This window comes from Rhinoderma darwinii, unplaced genomic scaffold (genome assembly GCF_050947455.1).
Source record: "Rhinoderma darwinii isolate aRhiDar2 unplaced genomic scaffold, aRhiDar2.hap1 Scaffold_3453, whole genome shotgun sequence".
NCBI lineage: Eukaryota > Metazoa > Chordata > Amphibia > Anura > Rhinodermatidae > Rhinoderma > Rhinoderma darwinii.
Window position 1 is genome coordinate 49,111 of NW_027463445.1, and position 18,758 is coordinate 67,868.

General features: G+C 41.8%; 65 pseudogenes; all 65 read left to right on the plus strand.

The window, feature by feature from the left end:
- The first annotated feature begins 41 nt into the window (after window positions 1-41).
- Window positions 42-160, plus strand: LOC142707344 (5S ribosomal RNA; annotated as a pseudogene).
- A 253-nt stretch (window positions 161-413) lies between these two features.
- LOC142707325 (5S ribosomal RNA) lies at window positions 414-532 on the plus strand (annotated as a pseudogene).
- Window positions 533-599: 67 nt separating this feature from the next.
- Window positions 600-718, plus strand: LOC142707236 (5S ribosomal RNA; annotated as a pseudogene).
- Window positions 719-785: 67 nt separating this feature from the next.
- On the plus strand, window positions 786-904 carry LOC142706966 (5S ribosomal RNA; annotated as a pseudogene).
- Window positions 905-971: 67 nt separating this feature from the next.
- Window positions 972-1,090, plus strand: LOC142706894 (5S ribosomal RNA; annotated as a pseudogene).
- Window positions 1,091-1,157: 67 nt separating this feature from the next.
- LOC142707367 (5S ribosomal RNA) lies at window positions 1,158-1,276 on the plus strand (annotated as a pseudogene).
- Window positions 1,277-1,343: 67 nt separating this feature from the next.
- LOC142707097 (5S ribosomal RNA) lies at window positions 1,344-1,462 on the plus strand (annotated as a pseudogene).
- A 67-nt stretch (window positions 1,463-1,529) lies between these two features.
- LOC142707038 (5S ribosomal RNA) lies at window positions 1,530-1,648 on the plus strand (annotated as a pseudogene).
- A 67-nt stretch (window positions 1,649-1,715) lies between these two features.
- On the plus strand, window positions 1,716-1,834 carry LOC142707245 (5S ribosomal RNA; annotated as a pseudogene).
- A 67-nt stretch (window positions 1,835-1,901) lies between these two features.
- On the plus strand, window positions 1,902-2,020 carry LOC142706876 (5S ribosomal RNA; annotated as a pseudogene).
- Window positions 2,021-2,270: 250 nt separating this feature from the next.
- On the plus strand, window positions 2,271-2,389 carry LOC142707457 (5S ribosomal RNA; annotated as a pseudogene).
- A 67-nt stretch (window positions 2,390-2,456) lies between these two features.
- LOC142707493 (5S ribosomal RNA) lies at window positions 2,457-2,575 on the plus strand (annotated as a pseudogene).
- Window positions 2,576-2,642: 67 nt separating this feature from the next.
- On the plus strand, window positions 2,643-2,761 carry LOC142707340 (5S ribosomal RNA; annotated as a pseudogene).
- Window positions 2,762-2,828: 67 nt separating this feature from the next.
- On the plus strand, window positions 2,829-2,947 carry LOC142707428 (5S ribosomal RNA; annotated as a pseudogene).
- A 67-nt stretch (window positions 2,948-3,014) lies between these two features.
- LOC142707399 (5S ribosomal RNA) lies at window positions 3,015-3,133 on the plus strand (annotated as a pseudogene).
- Window positions 3,134-3,200: 67 nt separating this feature from the next.
- LOC142707472 (5S ribosomal RNA) lies at window positions 3,201-3,319 on the plus strand (annotated as a pseudogene).
- A 67-nt stretch (window positions 3,320-3,386) lies between these two features.
- On the plus strand, window positions 3,387-3,505 carry LOC142706804 (5S ribosomal RNA; annotated as a pseudogene).
- A 253-nt stretch (window positions 3,506-3,758) lies between these two features.
- Window positions 3,759-3,877, plus strand: LOC142707326 (5S ribosomal RNA; annotated as a pseudogene).
- A 67-nt stretch (window positions 3,878-3,944) lies between these two features.
- LOC142707237 (5S ribosomal RNA) lies at window positions 3,945-4,063 on the plus strand (annotated as a pseudogene).
- A 67-nt stretch (window positions 4,064-4,130) lies between these two features.
- LOC142706875 (5S ribosomal RNA) lies at window positions 4,131-4,249 on the plus strand (annotated as a pseudogene).
- A 67-nt stretch (window positions 4,250-4,316) lies between these two features.
- LOC142707478 (5S ribosomal RNA) lies at window positions 4,317-4,435 on the plus strand (annotated as a pseudogene).
- A 67-nt stretch (window positions 4,436-4,502) lies between these two features.
- LOC142707248 (5S ribosomal RNA) lies at window positions 4,503-4,621 on the plus strand (annotated as a pseudogene).
- A 253-nt stretch (window positions 4,622-4,874) lies between these two features.
- Window positions 4,875-4,993, plus strand: LOC142707328 (5S ribosomal RNA; annotated as a pseudogene).
- Window positions 4,994-5,060: 67 nt separating this feature from the next.
- Window positions 5,061-5,179, plus strand: LOC142707238 (5S ribosomal RNA; annotated as a pseudogene).
- Window positions 5,180-5,246: 67 nt separating this feature from the next.
- On the plus strand, window positions 5,247-5,365 carry LOC142707251 (5S ribosomal RNA; annotated as a pseudogene).
- A 67-nt stretch (window positions 5,366-5,432) lies between these two features.
- On the plus strand, window positions 5,433-5,551 carry LOC142707479 (5S ribosomal RNA; annotated as a pseudogene).
- A 67-nt stretch (window positions 5,552-5,618) lies between these two features.
- LOC142707368 (5S ribosomal RNA) lies at window positions 5,619-5,737 on the plus strand (annotated as a pseudogene).
- Window positions 5,738-5,804: 67 nt separating this feature from the next.
- On the plus strand, window positions 5,805-5,923 carry LOC142707305 (5S ribosomal RNA; annotated as a pseudogene).
- Window positions 5,924-5,990: 67 nt separating this feature from the next.
- Window positions 5,991-6,109, plus strand: LOC142707427 (5S ribosomal RNA; annotated as a pseudogene).
- Window positions 6,110-6,176: 67 nt separating this feature from the next.
- On the plus strand, window positions 6,177-6,295 carry LOC142707015 (5S ribosomal RNA; annotated as a pseudogene).
- A 436-nt stretch (window positions 6,296-6,731) lies between these two features.
- On the plus strand, window positions 6,732-6,850 carry LOC142707458 (5S ribosomal RNA; annotated as a pseudogene).
- A 253-nt stretch (window positions 6,851-7,103) lies between these two features.
- On the plus strand, window positions 7,104-7,222 carry LOC142707341 (5S ribosomal RNA; annotated as a pseudogene).
- Window positions 7,223-7,289: 67 nt separating this feature from the next.
- LOC142707202 (5S ribosomal RNA) lies at window positions 7,290-7,408 on the plus strand (annotated as a pseudogene).
- A 67-nt stretch (window positions 7,409-7,475) lies between these two features.
- On the plus strand, window positions 7,476-7,594 carry LOC142707334 (5S ribosomal RNA; annotated as a pseudogene).
- A 67-nt stretch (window positions 7,595-7,661) lies between these two features.
- LOC142707144 (5S ribosomal RNA) lies at window positions 7,662-7,780 on the plus strand (annotated as a pseudogene).
- A 67-nt stretch (window positions 7,781-7,847) lies between these two features.
- LOC142706952 (5S ribosomal RNA) lies at window positions 7,848-7,966 on the plus strand (annotated as a pseudogene).
- Window positions 7,967-8,033: 67 nt separating this feature from the next.
- LOC142707317 (5S ribosomal RNA) lies at window positions 8,034-8,152 on the plus strand (annotated as a pseudogene).
- Window positions 8,153-8,378: 226 nt separating this feature from the next.
- Window positions 8,379-8,497, plus strand: LOC142707429 (5S ribosomal RNA; annotated as a pseudogene).
- Window positions 8,498-8,564: 67 nt separating this feature from the next.
- On the plus strand, window positions 8,565-8,683 carry LOC142707346 (5S ribosomal RNA; annotated as a pseudogene).
- A 67-nt stretch (window positions 8,684-8,750) lies between these two features.
- On the plus strand, window positions 8,751-8,869 carry LOC142707055 (5S ribosomal RNA; annotated as a pseudogene).
- A 67-nt stretch (window positions 8,870-8,936) lies between these two features.
- Window positions 8,937-9,055, plus strand: LOC142707277 (5S ribosomal RNA; annotated as a pseudogene).
- A 67-nt stretch (window positions 9,056-9,122) lies between these two features.
- On the plus strand, window positions 9,123-9,241 carry LOC142707258 (5S ribosomal RNA; annotated as a pseudogene).
- A 67-nt stretch (window positions 9,242-9,308) lies between these two features.
- LOC142707389 (5S ribosomal RNA) lies at window positions 9,309-9,427 on the plus strand (annotated as a pseudogene).
- A 4,509-nt stretch (window positions 9,428-13,936) lies between these two features.
- Window positions 13,937-14,055, plus strand: LOC142707484 (5S ribosomal RNA; annotated as a pseudogene).
- A 253-nt stretch (window positions 14,056-14,308) lies between these two features.
- Window positions 14,309-14,427, plus strand: LOC142707135 (5S ribosomal RNA; annotated as a pseudogene).
- Window positions 14,428-14,866: 439 nt separating this feature from the next.
- LOC142707322 (5S ribosomal RNA) lies at window positions 14,867-14,985 on the plus strand (annotated as a pseudogene).
- Window positions 14,986-15,052: 67 nt separating this feature from the next.
- LOC142707393 (5S ribosomal RNA) lies at window positions 15,053-15,171 on the plus strand (annotated as a pseudogene).
- A 67-nt stretch (window positions 15,172-15,238) lies between these two features.
- Window positions 15,239-15,357, plus strand: LOC142706836 (5S ribosomal RNA; annotated as a pseudogene).
- A 67-nt stretch (window positions 15,358-15,424) lies between these two features.
- Window positions 15,425-15,543, plus strand: LOC142707267 (5S ribosomal RNA; annotated as a pseudogene).
- A 67-nt stretch (window positions 15,544-15,610) lies between these two features.
- LOC142706849 (5S ribosomal RNA) lies at window positions 15,611-15,729 on the plus strand (annotated as a pseudogene).
- Window positions 15,730-15,796: 67 nt separating this feature from the next.
- LOC142707117 (5S ribosomal RNA) lies at window positions 15,797-15,915 on the plus strand (annotated as a pseudogene).
- A 67-nt stretch (window positions 15,916-15,982) lies between these two features.
- On the plus strand, window positions 15,983-16,101 carry LOC142706857 (5S ribosomal RNA; annotated as a pseudogene).
- A 253-nt stretch (window positions 16,102-16,354) lies between these two features.
- LOC142707132 (5S ribosomal RNA) lies at window positions 16,355-16,473 on the plus strand (annotated as a pseudogene).
- A 67-nt stretch (window positions 16,474-16,540) lies between these two features.
- Window positions 16,541-16,659, plus strand: LOC142706942 (5S ribosomal RNA; annotated as a pseudogene).
- Window positions 16,660-16,726: 67 nt separating this feature from the next.
- LOC142707288 (5S ribosomal RNA) lies at window positions 16,727-16,845 on the plus strand (annotated as a pseudogene).
- Window positions 16,846-16,912: 67 nt separating this feature from the next.
- Window positions 16,913-17,031, plus strand: LOC142707006 (5S ribosomal RNA; annotated as a pseudogene).
- A 67-nt stretch (window positions 17,032-17,098) lies between these two features.
- On the plus strand, window positions 17,099-17,217 carry LOC142707099 (5S ribosomal RNA; annotated as a pseudogene).
- Window positions 17,218-17,284: 67 nt separating this feature from the next.
- On the plus strand, window positions 17,285-17,403 carry LOC142707181 (5S ribosomal RNA; annotated as a pseudogene).
- A 67-nt stretch (window positions 17,404-17,470) lies between these two features.
- Window positions 17,471-17,589, plus strand: LOC142707107 (5S ribosomal RNA; annotated as a pseudogene).
- Window positions 17,590-17,656: 67 nt separating this feature from the next.
- LOC142707313 (5S ribosomal RNA) lies at window positions 17,657-17,775 on the plus strand (annotated as a pseudogene).
- Window positions 17,776-17,842: 67 nt separating this feature from the next.
- On the plus strand, window positions 17,843-17,961 carry LOC142707057 (5S ribosomal RNA; annotated as a pseudogene).
- Window positions 17,962-18,028: 67 nt separating this feature from the next.
- On the plus strand, window positions 18,029-18,147 carry LOC142707020 (5S ribosomal RNA; annotated as a pseudogene).
- A 67-nt stretch (window positions 18,148-18,214) lies between these two features.
- Window positions 18,215-18,333, plus strand: LOC142707140 (5S ribosomal RNA; annotated as a pseudogene).
- Window positions 18,334-18,400: 67 nt separating this feature from the next.
- Window positions 18,401-18,519, plus strand: LOC142706879 (5S ribosomal RNA; annotated as a pseudogene).
- A 67-nt stretch (window positions 18,520-18,586) lies between these two features.
- Window positions 18,587-18,705, plus strand: LOC142707108 (5S ribosomal RNA; annotated as a pseudogene).
- The last annotated feature ends 53 nt before the right edge of the window (window positions 18,706-18,758 follow it).

Genomic DNA, 18,758 nt, shown 5'->3' on the forward strand with positions numbered 1-18,758 from the left:
TCACAATCGATTAAAAAGGACTATGGATTAAAGCACTTAATGTCAATGGCCATTCTAAGCTGAATGTCCCTGCTCTCGTCAGATCGCAGAAGTTACACAGCTTAAGGCTTCGCTAGTACCAGTGTGGGAGACTGTCTGGGAATCTGTGGTGCGGTTGACTTTTTATTATGTCGTTTAGATTTTGTTTCACAATCGATTAAAAAGGACTATGGATTAAAGCATTTAATATCAATGGCCATTCTAAGCGGAATGTCCCTGCTCTCGTCAGATCGCAGAAGTTACACAGCTTAAGGCCTCGCTAGTACCAGTGTGGGAGACTGTCTGGGAATCCGTGGTGAGGTTGACTTTTTATTATGTCGTTTAGATTTTGTTTCAGAATCGATTAAAAAGGACTATGGATTAAAGCATTTAATGTCAATGGCCATTCTAAGCTGAATGTGCCTGCTCTCGTCAGATCGCAGAAGTTACACAGCTTAAGCCCTCGCTAGTACCAGTGTGGGAGACTGTCTGGGAATCCGTGGTGCAGTTGACTTTTTATTATGTTGTTTAGATTTTGTTTCACAATAGATTAAATAGGACTATGGATTAAGGCTTTTAATGTCAATAGCCATTCTAAGCTGAATGTGCCTGCTCTCGTCAGATCGCAGAAGTTACACAGCTTAAGGCCTCGCTAGTACAAGTGTGGGAGACTGTCTGGGAATCCGTGGTGCGGTTGACTTTTTATTATGTCGTTTAGATTTTGTTTCACAATCGATTAAATAGGACTATGGATTAAAGCATTTAACGTCCGTGGCCATTCTAAGCTGAATGTGCCTGCTCTTGTCAGAACGCAGAAGTTACACAGCTTAAGGCCTCGCTAGTACCAGTGTGGGAGACTGTCTGGGAATCCGTGGTGCGGTTGAATTTTTATTATGTCGTTTAGATTTTGTTTCACAATCGATTAAAAAGGACTATGGATTACAGCATTTAATGTCAATGGACATTCTAAGCTGAATGTGCCTGCTCTCGTCAGATCGCAGAAGTTACACAGGTTAAGGCCTCGCTAGTACCAGTGTGGGAGACTGTCTGGGAATCCGTGGTGCGGTTGCCTTTTTATTATGTCGTTTAGATTTTGTTTCACAATCGATTAAAAAGGACTATGGATTAAAGCACTTAATGTCAATGGCCATTCTAAGCTGAATGTCCCTGCTCTCGTCAGATCGCAGAAGTTACACAGCTTAAGGCCTCGCTAGTACCAGTGTGGGAGACTGTCTGGGAATCCATGGTGCGGTTGACTTTTTATTATGTCGTTTAGATTTTGTTTCACAATCGATTAAAAAGGACTATGGATTAAAGCATTTAATGTCAATGGCCATTCTAAGCTGAATATGCCTGCTCTCGTCAGATCGCAGAAGTTACACAGCTTAAGGCCTCGCTAGTACCAGTGTGGGAGACTGACTGGGAATCCGTGGTGCGGTTGACTTTTTATTATGTCGTTTAGATTTTGTTTCACAATAGATTAAATAGGACTATGGATTAAAGCATTTAACGTCAATGGCCATTCTAAGCTGAATGTGCCTGCTCTCGTCAGAACGCAGAAGTTACACAGCTTAAGGCCTCACTAGTACCAGTGTGGGAGACTGTCTGGGAATCTGTGGTGTGGTTGACTTTTTATTATGTTGTTTAGATTTTGTTTCACAATAGATTAAATAGGACTATGGATTAAGGCTTTTAATGTCAATGGCCATTCTAAGCTGAATGTGCCTGCTTTCGTCAGATCGCAGAAGTTACACAGCTTAAGGCCTCGCTAGTACCATTGTGGGAGACTGTCTGGGAATCCGTGGTGCGGTTGACTTTTTATTATGTCGTTTAGATTTTTTTTCACAATAGATTAAATAGGACTATGGATTAAAGCATTTAACGTCAATGGCCATTCTAAACTGGATGTGACTGCTCTCGTCAGATCGCAGAAGTTACACAGCTTAAGGCCTCGCTAGTACCAGTGTGGGAGACTGTCTGGGAATCTGTGGTGCGGTTGACTTTTTATTATGTCGTTTAGATTTTGTTTCACAATCGATTAAAAAGGACTATGGATTAAAGCATTTGTCAATGGCCATTCTAAGCTGAATGTGCCTGCTTTCGTTGGATCGCAGAAGTTACACAGCTTAACGCCTCGCTAGTACCAGTGTGGGAGACTGTCTGGGAATCCGTGGTGCGGTTGACTTTTTATTATGTCGTTTAGATTTTGTTTCACAATAGATTAAATAGGACTATGGATTAGAGCATTTAACGTCAATGGCCATTCTAAGCTGAATGTGCCTGCTCTCGTCAGATCGCAGAAGTTACACAGCTTAAGGCCTCGCTAGTATCAGTGTGGGAGACTGTCTGGGAATCCGTGGTGCGGTTGAATTTTTATTATGTCGTTTAGATTTTGTTTCACAATCGATTAAAAAGGACTATGGATTAAAGCATTTAATGTCAATGGCCATTCTAAGCGGAATGTCCCTGCTCTCGTCAGATCGCAGAAGTTACACAGCTTAAGGCCTCGCTAGTACCAGTGTGGGAGACTGTCTGGGAATCCGTGGTGTGGTTGACTCTTTATTATGTCGTTTAGATTTTGTTTCACAATCGATTAAAAAGGACTATGGATTAAAGCATTTAATGTCAATGGCCATTCTAAGCTGAATGTGCCTGCTCTCGTCAGATCGCAGAAGTTACACAGCTTAAGGCCTCGCTAGTAACAGTGTGGGAGACTGTCTGGGAATCCGTGGTGCAGTTGACTTTTTATTATGTCGTTTAGATTTTGTTTCACAATAGATTAAATAGGACTATGGATTAAGGCTTTTAATGTCAATGGCCATTCTAAGCTGAATGTGCCTGCTCTCGTCAGATCGCAGAAGTTACACAGCTTAACGCCTCGCTAGTACCAGTGTGGGAGACTGTCTGGGAATCCGTGGTGCGGTTGACTTTTTCTTATGTAGGTTAGATTTTGTTTCACAATAGATTAAATAGGACTATGGATTAAGGCTTTTAATGTCAATGGCCATTCTAAGCTGAATGTGACTGCTCTCGTCAGATCGCAGAAGTTACACAGCTTAAGGCCTCGCTAGTACCAGTGTGGGAGACTGTCTGGGAATCTGTGGTGCGGTTGACTTTTTATTATGTCGTTTAGATTTTGTTTCACAATCGATTAAAAAGGACTATGGATTAAAGCATTTAATGTCAATGGCCATTCTAAGCTGAATGTGCCTGCTCTCGTTAGATCGCAGAAGTTACACAGCTTAACGCCTCGCTAGTACCAGTGTGGGAGACTATCTGGGAATCCGTGGTGCGGTTGACTTTTTATTATGTCGTTTAGATTTTGTTTCACAATAGATTAAATAGGACTATGGATTAGAGCATTTAACGTCAATGGCCATTCTAAGCTGAATGTGCCTGCTCTCGTCAGATCGCAGAAGTTACACAGCTTAAGGCCTCGCTAGTATCAGTGTGGGAGACTGTCTGGGAATCCGCGGTGCGGTTGAATTTTTATTATGTCGTTTAGATTTTGTTTCACAATCGATTAAAAAGGACTATGGATTAAAGCATTTAATATCAATGGCCATTCTAAGCGGAATGTCCCTGCTCTCGTCAGATCGCAGAAGTTACACAGCTTAAGGCCTCGCTAGTACCAGTGTGGGAGACTGTCTGGGAATCCGTGGTGAGGTTGACTTTTTATTATGTCGTTTAGATTTTGTTTCACAATCGATTAAAAAGGACTATGGATTAAAGCATTTAATGTCAATGGCCATTCTAAGCTGAATGTGCCTGCTCTCGTCAGATCGCAGAAGTTACACAGCTTAAGCCCTCGCTAGTACCAGTGTGGGAGACTGTCTGGGAATCCGTGGTGCAGTTGACTTTTTATTATGTTGTTTAGATTTTGTTTCACAATAGATTAAATAGGACTATGGATTAAGGCTTTTAATGTCAATAGCCATTCTAAGCTGAATGTGCCTGCTCTCGTCAGATCGCAGAAGTTACACAGCTTAAGGCCTCGCTAGTACAAGTGTGGGAGACTGTCTGGGAATCCGTGGTGCGGTTGACTTTTTATTATGTCGTTTAGATTTTGTTTCACAATCGATTAAATAGGACTATGGATTAAAGCATTTAACGTCCGTGGCCATTCTAAGCTGAATGTGCCTGCTCTCGTCAGAACGCAGAAGTTACACAGTTTAAGGCCTCGCTAGTACCAGTGTGGGAGACTGTCTGGGAATCCGTGGTGCGGTTGAATTTTTATTATGTCGTTTAGATTTTGTTTCACAATCGATTAAAAAGGACTATGGATTACAGCATTTAATGTCAATGGACATTCTAAGCTGAATGTGCCTGCTCTCGTCAGATCGCAGAAGTTACACAGCTTAAGGCCTCGCTAGTACCAGTGTGGGAGACTGTCTGGGAATCCGTGGTGCGGTTGCCTTTTTATTATGTCGTTTAGATTTTGTTTCACAATCGATTAAAAAGGACTATGGATTAAAGCACTTAATGTCAATGGCCATTCTAAGCTGAATGTCCCTGCTCTCGTCAGATCGCAGAAGTTACACAGCTTAAGGCTTCGCTAGTACCAGTGTGGGAGACTGTCTGGGAATCCGTGGTGCAGTTGACTTTTTATTATGTCGTTTAGATTTTGTTTCACAAGCGATTAAAAAGGACTATGGATTAAAGCATTTAATATCAATGGCCATTCTAAGCGGAATGTCCCTGCTCTCGTCAGATCGCAGAAGTTACACAGCTTAAGGCCTCGCTAGTACCAGTGTGGGAGACTGTCTGGGAATCCGTGGTGAGGTTGACTTTTTATTATGTCGTTTAGATTTTGTTTCAGAATCGATTAAAAAGGACTATGGATTAAAGCATTTAATGTCAATGGCCATTCTAAGCTGAATGTGCCTGCTCTCGTCAGATCGCAGAAGTTACACAGCTTAAGCCCTCGCTAGTACCAGTGTGGGAGACTGTCTGGGAATCCGTGGTGCAGTTGACTTTTTATTATGTTGTTTAGATTTTGTTTCACAATAGATTAAATAGGACTATGGATTAAGGCTTTTAATGTCAATAGCCATTCTAAGCTGAATGTGCCTGCTCTCGTCAGATCGCAGAAGTTACACAGCTTAAGGCCTCGCTAGTACAAGTGTGGGAGACTGTCTGGGAATCCGTGGTGCGGTTGACTTTTTATTATGTCGTTTAGATTTTGTTTCACAATCGATTAAATAGGACTATGGATTAAAGCATTTAACGTCCGTGGCCATTCTAAGCTGAATGTGCCTGCTCTCGTCAGAACGCAGAAGTTACACAGCTTAAGGCCTCGCTAGTACCAGTGTGGGAGACTGTCTGGGAATCCGTGGTGCGGTTGACTTTTTATTATGTCGTTTAGATTTTGTTTCACAATCGATTAAAAAGGACTATGGATTACAGCATTTAATGTCAATGGACATTCTAAGCTGAATGTGCCTGCTCTCGTCAGATCGCAGAAGTTACACAGCTTAAGGCCTCGCTAGTACCAGTGTGGGAGACTGTCTGGGAATCCGTGGTGCGGTTGCCTTTTTATTATGTCGTTTAGATTTTGTTTCACAATCGATTAAAAAGGACTATGGATTAAAGCACTTAATGTCAATGGCCATTCTAAGCTGAATGTCCCTGCTCTCGTCAGATCGCAGAAGTTACACAGCTTAAGGCCTCGCTAGTACCAGTGTGGGAGACTGTCTGGGAATCCATGGTGCGGTTGACTTTTTATTATGTCGTTTAGATTTTGTTTCACAATCGATTAAAAAGGACTATGGATTAAAGCTTTTAATGTCAATGGCCATTCTATGCTGAATATGCCTGCTCTCGTCAGATCGCAGAAGTTACACAGCTTAAGGCCTCGCTAGTACCAGTGTGGGAGACTGACTGGGAATCCGTGGTGCGGTTGACTTTTTATTATGTCGTTTAGATTTTGTTTCACAATAGATTAAATAGGACTATGGATTAAAGCATTTAACGTCACTGGCCATTCTAAGCTGAATGTGCCTGCTCTCGTCAGAACGCAGAAGTTACACAGCTTAAGGCCTCACTAGTACCAGTGTGGGAGACTGTCTGGGAATCTGTGGTGTGGTTGACTTTTTATTATGTTGTTTAGATTTTGTTTCACAATAGATTAAATAGGACTATGGATTAAGGCTTTTAATGTCAATGGCCATTCTAAGCTGAATGTGCCTGCTCTCGTCAGATCGCAGAAGTTACACAGCTTAAGGCCTCGCTAGTACCATTGTGGGAGACTGTCTGGGAATCCGTGGTGCGGTTGACTTTTTATTATGTCGTTTAGATTTTTTTTCACAATAGATTAAATAGGACTATGGATTAAAGCATTTAACGTCAATGGCCATTCTAAACTGGATGTGACTGCTCTCGTCAGATCGCAGAAGTTACACAGCTTAAGTCCTCGCTAGTACCAGTGTGGGAGACTGTCTGGGAATCTGTGGTGCGGTTGACTTTTTATTATGTCGTTTAGATTTTGTTTCACAATCGATTAAAAAGGACTATGGATTAAAGCATTTGTCAATGGCCATTCTAAGCTGAATGTGCCTGCTTTCGTTGGATCGCAGAAGTTACACAGCTTAACGCCTCGCTAGTACCAGTGTGGGAGACTGTCTGGGAATCCGTGGTGCGGTTGACTTTTTATTATGTCGTTTAGATTTTGTTTCACAATAGATTAAATAGGACTATGGATTAGAGCATTTAACGTCAATGGCCATTCTAAGCTGAATGTGCCTGCTCTCGTCAGATCGCAGAAGTTACACAGCTTAAGGCCTCGCTAGTATCAGTGTGGGAGACTGTCTGGGAATCCGTGGTGCGGTTGAATTTTTATTATGTCGTTTAGATTTTGTTTCACAATCGATTAAAAAGGACTATGGATTAAAGCATTTAATGTCAATGGCCATTCTAAGCGGAATGTCCATGCTCTCGTCAGATCGCAGAAGTTACACAGCTTAAGGCCTCGCTAGTACCAGTGTGGGAGACAGTCTGGGAATCCGTGGTGTGGTTGACTCTTTATTATGTCGTTTAGATTTTGTTTCACAATCGATTAAAAAGGACTATGGATTAAAGCATTTAATGTCAATGGCCATTCTAAGCTGAATGTGCCTGCTCTCGTCAGATCGCAGAAGTTACACAGCTTAAGGCCTCGCTAGTAACAGTGTGGGAGACTGTCTGGGAATCCGTGGTGCAGTTGACTTTTTATTATGTCGTTTAGATTTTGTTTCACAATAGATTAAATAGGACTATGGATTAAGGCTTTTAATGTCAATGGCCATTCTAAGCTGAATGTGCCTGCTCTCGTCAGATCGCAGAAGTTACACAGCTTAAGGCCTCGCTAGTACAAGTGTGGGAGACTGTCTGGGAATCCGTGGTGCGGTTGACTTTTTATTATGTCGTTTAGATTTTGTTTCACAATCGATTAAAAAGGACTATGGATTAAAGCATTTAATGTCAATGGCCATTCTAAGCTGAATGTGCCTGCCCTCGTTAGATCGCAGAAGTTACACAGCTTAAGGCCTCGCTAGTACCAGTGTGGGAGACTGTCTGGGAATCCGTGGTGCGGTTGACTTTTTATTATGTCGTTTAGATTTTGTTTCACAATCGATTAAAAAGGACTATGGATTAAAGCATTTAATGTCAATGGCCATTCTAAGCTGAATGTGCCTGCTCTCGTCAGATCGCAGAAGTCACACAGCTTAAGGCCTCGCTAGTACCAGTGTGGGAGACTGTCTGGGAATCCGTGGTGCGGTTGACTTTTTATTATGTCGTTTAGATTTTGTTTCACAATAGATTAAATAGGACTATGGATTAAAGCATTTAACGTCAATGGCCATTCTAAGCTGAATGTGCCTGCTCTCGTCAGAACGCAGAAGTTACACTGCTTAAGGCCTCGCTAGTACCAGTGTGGGAGACTGTCTGGTAATCCGTGGTGCAGTTGAATTTTTATTATGTCGTTTAGATTTTGTTTCACAATCGATTAAAAAGGACTATGGATTAAAGCATTTAATGTCAATGGCCATTCTAAGCTGAATGTCCCTGCTCTCGTCAGATTGCAGAAGTTACACAGCTTAAGGCCTCGCTAGTACCAGTGTGGGAGACTGTCTGGGAATCCGTGGTGCGGTTGACTTTTTATTATGTCGTTTAGATTTTGTTTCACAATCGATTAAAAAGGACTATGGATTAAAGCATTTAATGGCAATGGCCATTCTAAGCTGAATGTGCCTGCTCTCGTTAGATCGCAGAAGTTACACAGCTTAACGCCTCGCTAGTACCAGTGTGGGAGACTTTTTATTATGTAGTTTAGATTTTGTTTCACAATCGATTAAAAAGAACTATGGATTAAAGCATTTAATGTCAATGGCCATTCTAAGCTGAATGTGCCTGCTCTCGTCAGATCGCAGAAGTTACACAGCTTAACGCCTCGCTAGTACCAGTGTGGGAGACTGTCTGGGAATCCGTGGTGCGGTTGACTTTTTATTATGTCGTTTAGATTTTGTTTCACAATCGATTAAAAAGGACTATGGATTAAAGCATTTAATGTCAATGGCCATTCTAAGCTGAATGTGCCTGCTCTCGTCAGATCGCAGAAGTTACACAGCTTAAGGCCTCGCTAGTACCAGTGTGGGAGACTGGCTGGGAATCCGTGGTGCGATTGAATTTTTATTATGTCGTTTAGATTTTGTTTCACAATCGATTAAAAAGTACTATGGATTAAAGCATTTAATGTCAATGGCCATTCTAAGCTGAATGTCCCTGCTCTCGTCAGATCGCAGAAGTTACACAGCTTAAGGCCTCGCTAGTACCAGTGTGGGAGACTGTCTGGGAATCCGTGGTGCGGTTGACTTTTTATTATGTTGTTTAGATTTTGTTTCACAATAGATTAAATAGGACTATGGATTAAGGCTTTTAATGTCAATGGCCATTCTAAGCTGAATGTGCCTGCTCTCGTCAGAACGCAGAAGTTACACAGCTTAAGGCCTCGCTAGTACCAGTTTGGGAGACTGTCTGGGAATCCGTGGTGCGGTTGACTTTTTATTATGTTGTTTAGATTTTGTTTCACAATAGATTAAATAGGACTATGGATTAAGGCTTTTAATGTCAATGGCCATTCTAAGCTGAATGTGCTTGCTCTCGTCAGATCGCAGAAGTTACACAGCTTAAGGCCTCGCTAGTACCAGTGTGGGAGACTGTCTGGGAATCTGTGGTGCGGTTGACTTTTTATTATGTTGTTTAGATTTTGTTTCACAATAGATTAAATAGGACTATGGATTAAGGCTTTTAATGGCAATGGCCATTCTAAGCTGAATGTGCCTGCTCTCGTCAGATCGCAGAAGTTACACAGATTAAGGCCTCGTTAGTACCAGTGTGGGAGACTGTCTGGGAATCCGTGGTGCGGTTGACTTTTTATTATGTCGTTTAGATTTTGTTTCACAATCGATTAAAAAGGACTATGGATTAAAGCGTTTAATGTCAATGGCCATTCTAAGCTGAATGTGCCTGCTCTCGTTAGATTGCAGAAGTTACACAGCTTAACGGCTCGCTAGTACCAGTGTGGGAGACTGTCTGGGAATCCGTGGTGTGGTTGACTTTTTATTATGTCGTTTAGATTTTGTTTCACAATAGATTAAATAGGACTATGGATTAAAGCATTTAACGTCAATGGCCATTCTAAGCTGAATGTGCCTCCTTTCGTCAGATCGCAGAAGTTACACAGCTTAAGGCCTCGCTAGTACCAGTGTGGGAGACTGTCTGGGAATCCGTGGTGCGGTTGAATTTTTATTATGTCGTTTAGATTTTGTTTCACAATCGATTAAAAAGGACTATGGATTAACCCCTTAAGGACGCAGCCTAGTTTGGGCCTTAAGGCTCAGAGCCCATTTTTCAAATCTGACATATTTCACTTTATGTGGTAATAACGTCGGAATGCTTAAACCTATCCAAGCGATTCTGAGATTGTTTTCTCGTGACACCTTGGGCTTCATGTTCGTGGTAAAATTTGGTCGATATATTCAGTCTTTATTTGTGAAAAAATGCAAAATTTAGAGAAAATTTACAAAAAATAGCATTTTTCAGAATTTAAATGCATCTGCTTGTAAAACAGACGGTTATACCACCAAAAATAGTTACTAGTTCACATTTCCCATATGTCTACTTTAGATTGGCATCGTTTTTTGAACATTATTTTATTTTTCTTGGACGTTACAAGGCTTAGAACATAAACAGCAATTTCTCATATTCTTAAGAAAATTGCAAAAGCCTTTTTTTGAAGGTGCCAGTTCAGTTCTGAAGTGGATTTGAGGGGCCTATGTATTAGAAACCCCCATAAAACACCCCATTTTAAAAACTAGACTCCTCAAAGTATTCAAAACAGCATATAGAAAGTTTTTTAACCCTTCAGGCATTTCACAGGAATTAAAGCAAAGTGGAAATGAAATTTGCAAATTTCATTTTTTCTGCTGAATTTCAATTTTATTCAATTTTTTTTTAGTAACAGAGAAGGTTTTACCAGAGAAACACTACTAAATATGTATTGTCCAGATTCTGCAGTTTCTAGAAATGTCCCACATGTGGCCCTACTGCGCTCGTGGACTAAAACACAAGCCCTAGAAGCAAAGAATCACCTAGTGCATTTTGAGGCCTCTTTTTTATTAGAATATATTTTAGGCAGCATGCCAGGTTTGAAGAGGCGTTGAGGTATCAAAACAATGGAAACCCACCAGAAGTGACCCCATTTTGGAAATTACACCCCTCAAGGAATTCATTTATGGTTTTTGTTATCATTTTGACCGCACAGTTTTTTCACAGCACCTATTTGAATTGGGCTGTGAAATGAAAAAAATGATATTTTTTCCAATAAAATGTCATTTTTGATCAAATTTTCTTATTTTCACAGGGAACAACATACCCCATTTTGTTGCCCAATTTGTCCTTAGTGCGGCAATACCCCATTTGTGGTGATAAACTGCCGTTTGGGCCCATGGGAGGGCTCAGAAGGAAAGGAGCGCTATGTGTTTGTTGGAGTCCAGATTTTGCTGGATTGGTTTTCGGGTGCCATGTCGCATTTGCAGAGCCCCAGAGGTATCAAAGCAATGGAAACCCACCAGAAGTGACCCCATTTTGGAAACTACACCCCTCAAGGAATTCATTTATGGTTTTTGTTATCATTTTGACCGCAGTTTTTTCACAGCACCTATTTGAATTGGGCTGTGAAATGAAAAAAATGATATTTTTTCCAATAAGCTGTCATTTTTGATCAAAATTTCTTATTTTCACAAGGAACAACATACCCCATTTTGTTGCCCAATTTGTCCTTTGTGCGGCAATACCCCATTTGTGGTGATAAACTGCCCTTTGGGCCCATGGGAGGGCTCAGAAGGAAAGGACCACCATTTGGCCTACTGGAGCTTTTCTGGTGCTAAGTCATGTGTGCAGAAGCCCCTGAGGTACCAGTACAGTTGAAACCCCCGAGAAGTGACCCCATTTTAAAAACTACACCCCTTAAGACATTCATCTAGAGGTGTAGTGAGCATTTTGACCCCACAGGTACTGTGTAAAAGATAATGCGCAGCAGATGGTGCAGTGTGAGATTTGCAATTTTATATATGTATATGCCATTTCAGTGTCCAATATAGTGTGCCCAGCATGCGCCACCGGAGATATACACCCCTTAAATTGTAATGTGGGTTCTCCTGGGTACGACAATACCCTACATGTGGCTGTTATCAGCTGCCTGGGCATACGGCAGGGCTCAGAAGGGAAAGATGAGGGGGGTAAGCTGTGCGGAGTGCATCAGGGTAAATTAAAAATCAAGGGATGTATGATACATTTTAAAACAATCTTTTATACAGAGCCCTGGTTTTTCGGGACACGTGTCACATTGGTATATTGTGTTCTTCCTTATCCCCCTCTTATAGCAGACTCTGCACCTCTTTTGACTCTTTCCCTTTCCACCGGTTTGGGGACCTTCTCCTGGAAAGTGTTGCCCTGGTACGATGCGTGTGGCCTCGCTTCCAGAAGTACTGGGTGCCCCCCCTTCCTGGTCCCTAAAGATTAGATCTTGAAATTCCAGGAAAGTTCCCCTCTGGCCTGCACATCGACGTAGCACATACGCATTGTACAAAGCCATCTGTATGATGTGCCCGGCCAGCTTCTTATACCACACCGCATGGCGCTGTAGGGCTTCAGGACTTGATTTGACAAGTCCATCCCTCCCATGTACCTATTGTAGTCCAGGATGCAGTCTGGTTTGGGGGTGGCCTTTCCTTCATATATCCTAAACCTGTAGGTATACCCTGATGCACTCTCGCACAGCTTATACATCTTCACGCCATACCTTGCCCTCTTACCTGGCAGGTACTGGCGGAATTGAACCCTCCCTTTAAAATGTACCAGGGACTCATCAATAGAAAAACAATTCTCGGGGGTGTATGCTTGGGAAAACCGGGCACTGGAACGGTCTAATAGGGGTCTCCGTTTATACAAACGGTCAAAACTGGGGTCATCTCGGAGTGGGCACGGCTCATTATCAGTATAATGTAAGAAGCGAAGTATTGCCTCATTTATTTATTTTTTTAGGTTCCAGTTCATTTCTGAAGTTGCTTTGAGGGGCCCATATATTAGAAACCCCTATCAAATACCCCATTTTAGAAACTAGACCCCTCAAAGTATTCACAACAGCATGTAGAAAGTTTATGAACCCTTTAGGTGTTTCACAGAAATTTAGAGCAAAGTAGAGGTGAAATTTACTCTTTTTATACCATTTTTTTTATAACACAAAAGGATTTATCAGAGAAACGCAACTCAATACTTATTACCCAGATTCTGCAGTTTTGATAAATATCCCACATGTGGCCCTAGTGCGGTAATGGACTGAAGCACCGGCCTCCGAAGCAAAGGAGCACCTAGCGGATTTTGAGCCCTCTTTTTTATTAGGCACCATGTCCGGTTTCAATCATGTCCGGAACAATCATTCACTTTTTGTGTTCCTTATTCTAAGAGCCAGAACGTTTTTATTTTTCAATCAATAAAGCCGTGCGAGGACTTATTTTTTGCGTAACGAACTGTATTTTCCATCAGGACCATTTTTAGGTACATGCGACTTTTTGATCTCTTTTTATTCCATTTTTTGGGAGGTGAAGTGACCAAACAATTGTGATTGTGGTACGGTTTATTAATATTTTTTTTTACGGCGTTCACCGTGCGGGATAAATAACAAAATAATTTTGTAGTTCAGGCCGTTACGGACGCGGCGATACCAATTATGTATAGTTTATTTGTTTGTTTATATATTTTTATTAATAATAAAGGACTGATAAGGGAAAAAGTGGGACTTTTACTTTTATTACTTTTAAAACTTTTATTTTCTTATTTTTACACATCTTTTTTTAACTTTTTTTTAACTTTATTACTTTGTCCCACTAGGGGACTTGAGGGCAGGAGGCCCTGATCGCTATTCTAATACACTGCACTACATGCGTAGTGCAGTGTATTAGAACTGTCAGCTACTCACTGACAGCAAGCATAGTGGGTCCTGACGTTGTCAGGACCCACTAGGCTTCCGTCTATGGCATAGCCGGACGCCATTGTTTGGTGTCCGGTTGCCATAGTCACCATCGCCGGCCGCTATCGCGTAGCAGGCTGGCGATGGCAGCTTAACCCCTAAAAAGCCGCGATCTCTATAGAACGCGGCTTTTAAGGGGTTAATCAGCGGGGACACAGCGATCGGTCCCCGCTGTAGGAGCTGTGACAGCTGCTGAACAAGACAGCAGCGTCACAGCTCCTGTATGTGTCGGGAGGACGGCCGAAACGGCCGTTACTCCCGTGACGTACTATTACGTCATGGAGCGCGAACGATACAGCTGCCATGACGTAATAGTACGTCAAGGAGCGGGAAGGGGTTAAAGCATTTAATGTCAATGGCCATTCTAAGCTGAATGTCCCTGCTCTCGTCAGATCGCAGAAGTTACACAGCTTAAGGCCTCGCTAGTACCAGCGTTGGAGACTGTCTGGGAATCCGTGGTGCGGTTGAATTTTTATTATGTCGTTTCGATTTTGTTTCACAATCGATTAAAAAGGACTATGGATTAAAGCATTTAATGTCAATGGCCATTCTAAGCTGAATGTCCCTGCTCTCGTCAGATCACAGAAGTTACACAGCTTAAGGCCTCGCTAGTACCAGTGTGGGAGACTGTCTGGGAATCTGTCGTGTGGTTGACTTTTTATTATGTTGTTTAGATTTTGTTTCACAATAGATTAAATAGGACTATGGATTAAGGCTTTTAATGTCAATGGCCATTCTAAGCTGAATGTGCCTGCTCTCGTCAGGTCGCAGAAGTTACACAGCTTAAGGCCTCGCTAGTACCAGTGTGGGAGACTGTCTGGGAATTCGTGGTGCGGTTGACTTTTTATTATGTCGTTTAGATTTTGTTTCACAATCGATTTAAAAGGACTATGGATTAAAGCGTTTAATGTCAATGGCCATTCTAAGCTGAATGTGCCTGCTCTCGTTAGATCACAGAAGTTACACAGCTTAACGCCTCGCTAGTACCATTGTGGGAGACTGTCTGGGAATCCGTGGTGCGGTTGACTTTTTATTATGTCGTTTAGATTTTGTTTCACAATAGATTAAATAGGACTATGGATTAAAGCATTTAACGTCAATGGCAATTCTAAGCTGTATGTGCCTGCTCTCGTCAGATCGCAGAAGTTACATAGCTTAAGGCCTCACTAGTACCAGTGTGGGAGACTGTCTGGGAGTCCGTGGTGTGGTTGAATTTTTATTATGTCGTTTAGATTTTGTTTCACAATCAATTAAAAAGGACTATGGATTAAAGCATTTAATGTCAATGGCCATTCTAAGCTGAATGTCCCTGCTCTCGTCAGATCGCAGAAGTTACACAGCTTAAGGCCTCGCTAGTACCAGTGTGGGAGACTGTCTGGGAATCCGTGGTGCGGTTGAATTTTTATTATGTCGTTTAGATTTTGTTTCACAATCGATTAAAAAGGACTATGGATTAAAGCATTTAATGTCAATGGCCATTCTAAGCTGAATGTCCCTGCTCTCGTCAGATCGCAGAAGTTACACAGCTTAAGCCCTCGCTAGTACCAGTGTGGGAGACTGTCTGGGAATCCGTGGTGCGGTTGACTTTTTATTATGTCGTTTAGATTTTGTTTCACAATCGATTAAAAAGGACTATGGATTAAAGCATTTATTGTCAATGGCCATTCTAAGCTGAATGTGCCTGCTCTCGTCAGATCACAGAAGTTACACAGCTTAAGGCCTTGCTAGTACCAGTGTGGGAGACTGTCTGGGAATCCGTGGTGCGGTTGCCTTTTTATTATGTCGTTTAGATTTTGTTTCACAATCGATTAAAGAGGACTATGGATTAAAGCATTTAATGTCAATGGCCATTCTAAGCTGAATGTGCCTGCTCTTGTCAGATCGCAGAAGTTACACAGCTTAAGGCCTCGCTAGTACCAGTGTGGGAGACTGTCTGGGAATCCGTGGTGCGGTTGACTTTTTATTATGTTGTTTAGATTTTGTTTTACAATAGATTAAATAGGACTATGGATTAAGGCTTTTAATGTCAATGGCCATTCTAAGCTGAATGTGCCTGCTCTCGTCAGATCGCAGAAGTTACACAGCTTAAGGCCTCGCTAGTACCAGTGTGGGAGACTGTCTGGGAATCCGTGATGCGGTTGAATTTTTATTATGTTGTTTAGATTTTGTTTCACAATAGATTAAATAGGACTATGGATTAAAGCATTTAACGTCAATGGCCATTCTAAGCTGAATGTGCCTGCTCTCGTCAGAACGCAGAAGTTACACAGCTTAAGGCCTCGCTAGTACCAGTGTGGGAGACTGTCTGGGAATCCGTGGTGCGGTTGACTTTTTATTATGTTGTTTAGATTTTGTTTCACAATAGATTAAATAGGACTATGGATTAAGGCTTTTAATGTCAATGGCCATTCTAAGCTGAATGTGCCTGCTCTCGTCAGATCGCAGAAGTTACACAGCTTAAGGCCTCGCTAGTACCAGTGTGGGAGACTGTCTGGGAATTCGTGGCAAGGTTGACTTTTTATTATGTCGTTTAGATTTTGTTTCACAATCGATTAAAAAGGACTATGGATTAAAGCATTTAATGTCAATGGCCATTCTAAGCTAAATGTGCCTGCTCTCGTTAGATCGCAGAAGTTACACAGCTTAACGCCTCGCTAGTACCAGTGTGGGAGACTGTCTGGTAATCCGTGGTGCGGTTGACTTTTTATTATGTCGTTTAGATTTTGTTTCACAATCGATTAAAAAGGACTATGGATTAAAGCATTTAATGTCAATGGCCATTCTAAGCTGAATGTGCCTGCTCTCGTCAGATCGCAGAAGTTACGCAGCTTAAGGCCTCGCTAGTACCAGTGTGGGAGACTGTCTGGGAATCCATGGTGCTGTTGAATTTTTATTATGTCGTTTAGATTTTGTTTCACAATCGATTAAAAAGGACTATGGTTTAAAGCATTTAATGTCAATGGCCATTTTAAGCTGAATGTCCCTGCTCTAATCAGATCGCAGAAGTTACGCAGCTTAAGGCCTTGCTAGTACCAGTGTGGGAGACTGTCTGGGAATGCGTGGTGTGGTTGACTTTTTATTATGTCGTTTAGATTTTGTTTCACAATCGATTAAAAAGGACTATGGATTACAGCATTTAATGTCAATGGACATTCTAAGCTGAATGTGCCTGCTCTCGTCAGATCGCAGAAGTTACACAGCTTAAGGCCTCGCTAGTACCAGTGTGGGAGACTGTCTGGGAATCCGTGGTGCGGTTGACTTTTTATTATGTCGTTTAGATTTTGTTTCACAATCGATTAAAAAGGACTATGGATTAAAGCATTTAATGTCAATGGCCATTCTAAGCTGAATGTCCCTGCTCTCGTCAGATCGCAGAAGTTACACAGCTTAAGGCCTCGCTAGTACTAGTGTGGGAGACTGTCTGGGAATCCGTGGTGCGGTTGACTTTTTATTATGTCGTTTAGATTTTGTTTCACAATCGATTAAAAAGGACTATGGATTAAAGCATTTAATGTCAATGGCCATTCTAAGCTGAATATGCCTGCTCTCGTCAGATCGCAGAAGTTACACAGCTTAAGGCCTCGCTAGTACCAGTGTGGGAGACTGACTGGGAATCCGTGGTGCGGTTGACTTTTTATTATGTCGTTTAGATTTTGTTTCACAATCGATTAAAAAGGACTATGGATTAAAGCATTTAATGTCAATGGCCATTCTAAGCTGAATGTGCCTGCTCTCGTCAGATCGCAGAAGTTACACAGCTTAAGGCCTCGCTAGTACCAGTGTGGGAGCCTGTCTGGGAATCCGTGGTGCGGTTGACTTTTTATTATGTCGTTTAGATTTTGTTTCACAATAGATTAAATAGGACTATGGATTAAAGCATTTAACGTCAATGGCCATTCTAAGCTGAATGTGCCTGCTCTCGTCAGAACGCAGAAGTTACACAGCTTAAGGCCTCACTAGTACCAGTGTGGGAGACTGTCTGGGAATCCGTGGTGTGGTTGACTTTTTATTATGTTGTTTAGATTTTGTTTCACAATAGATTAAATAGGACTATGGATTAAGGCTTTTAATGTCAATGGCCATTCTAAGCTGAATGTGCCTGCTCTCGTCAGATCGCAGAAGTTACATAGCTAAAGGCCTCGCTAGTACCAGTGTGGGAGACTGTCTGGGAATCCGTGGTGCCATTGACTTTTTATTATGTCGTTTAGATTTTGTTTCACAATCGATTAAAAAGGACTATGGATTAAAGCATTTAATGTCAATGGCCATTCTAAGCTGAATGTCCCTGCTCTCGTCAGATCGCAGAAGTTACACAGCTTAAGGCCTCGCTAGTACCAGTGTGGGAGACTGTCTGGGAATCCGTGGTGCGGTTGACTTTTTATTATGTCGTTTAGATTTTGTTTCACAATCGATTAAAAAGGACTATGGATTAAAGCATTTAATGTCAATGGCCATTCTAAGCTGGATGTGCCTGCTCTCGTCAGAACGCAGAAGTTACACAGCTTAAGGCCTCGCTAGTACTAGTGTGGGAGACGGTCTGGGAATCCGTGGTGCGGTTGACTTTTTATTATGTCGTTTAGATTTTTTTTCACAATAGATTAAATAGGACTATGGATTAAAGCATTTAACGTCAATGGCCATTCTAAGCTGGATGTGCCTGCTCTCGTCAGAACGCAGAAGTTACACAGCTTAAGGCCTCGCTAGTACCAGTGTGGGAGACTGTCTGGGAATCCGTGGTGCGGTTGAATTTTTATTATGTCGTTTAGATTTTGTTTCACAATCGATTAAAAAAGACTATGGATTAAAGCATTTAATGTCAATGGCCATTCTAAGCTGAATGTCCCTGCTCTCGTCAGATCGCAGAAGTTACACAGCTTAAGTCCTCGCTAGTACCAGTGTGGGAGACTGTCTGGGAATCCCTGGTGCGGTTGACTTTTTATTATGTCGTTTAGATTTTGTTTCACAATCGATTAAATAGGACTATGGATTAAAACATTTAACGTCAATGGCCATTCTAAGCTGAATGTGCCTGCTCTCGTCAGAACGCAGAAGTTACACAGCTTAAGGCCTCACTAGTACCAGTGTGGGAGACTGTCTGGGAATCCGTGGTGTGGTTGACTTTTTATTATGTTGTTTAGATTTTGTTTCACAATAGATTAAATAGGACTATGGA